A 1,459-nucleotide genomic window follows, 5' to 3' on the forward strand; every position below is an offset into this window, starting at 1 on the left:
GCTGTTTATTATTAATAAAAAGAGCCATTTTGGAGATAGATTCAGGAAGCTGCTATGGCTCTCCCAATCTTTGTACACTGAGATGTTGTACAAGGCCTGGTGTGGCTTACCCGCTAGGACTAGCGAGTAGGCATCAGGCAATCCGGATGAGGAACATTGGAAAGTGGTGAAAACCATCCTTGAGTACTTAAGAAGAACCAATTCCTCATTTTTTGAGATTAAGTAAGGTATCATTTCGGGAATCTATCTCTCATTATGTCATTTAAAAAAATGCAACTACTCCTTAAGAGAATGTCCCTTCAATACGGACATTATTATTTCTCTATAATAAAAAAATTTTGTTATAGAGTTTAGTCTAAAAGGGTTTGACTGTCAAACCCCACTAGACGACCACTATGTTACATGTCTATCATTATTGGTCGGGAATGACTTTAAGAAACTCCTTTCTTAAATCATTCGTCTACCCTGGCCAAGGTTTTATATGACCAATAAAATTAATGACAACATAGAGTTCAAACTCATTACCTTGAGCTGACGGATTCCATCTTGACTCACCACTAATTTACATAGGTACTTAATTATACCCAATGACCATTCAACTAGCATTTTTACACACTAGGTGTCCGGTATCTAAGTACAATAAGTAGTCTATTAACTACAATGATGATCTCAGGTCAAAGGATAAAATATACAATTACTCCTTAAGAGAATTTCCACATTGATAGTGCATATGTAATAATAACCATTTGGGAAATCTCACTGTTGGTCAGTTCAATAATCATATCTCTATATGCATTATCTATATTATAACTTAATGAATGAGATCCATTAATACTCATCCTATGAACATAGTGGTCGTCTAGTGGGGTTTGACAGTCAAACTATACCCTAGGACGATCCGGAGTTGGAACGATGGAGGGAAATAAATACAGTATTTTTACCAGGTTCGAGTACAGTGAATATTGGTATTCACGCTATCCGGCCGTCGGGGAGTGTTGTTAGACGCCAACCTCGATTAATAGTTAATGAGATTAATTATTACCGGCTTAGCGATGAACCTATGTGGTCACACACTTACGGTGTGATATTTAACGTTTGCGGTTATTTAATTTATTATGAGATAATAAAGTTAAATAATCTCGACGGCATATTTTTATATTGTCCGCTAACAAGGAAATATAGTTAATATCGGAATAATGTTTGTATGAGAGACGGATCGCAATGGCCTTAATGACCCACGTGTCTTTCAAGATAATGATGATGATTCATTATGGGATAATGCTAATCATCATAGGCTACGTGCATGCATATGTCATTTGTGAGTTCCTTAGCCAATTAAAAGGTGACTAATACAAATTGGTATCAGAGCTTAGTGTACAAATTTTGTTGTATTTTTAATAATCACGGCCCATGCCTATTTATAGGCAAAAGAGAAACTTAGTGCCCAAGCAAAGGTTTT

This window comes from Silene latifolia, chromosome 2 (genome assembly GCF_048544455.1).
Source record: "Silene latifolia isolate original U9 population chromosome 2, ASM4854445v1, whole genome shotgun sequence".
Classification (NCBI taxonomy): domain Eukaryota; kingdom Viridiplantae; phylum Streptophyta; class Magnoliopsida; order Caryophyllales; family Caryophyllaceae; genus Silene; species Silene latifolia.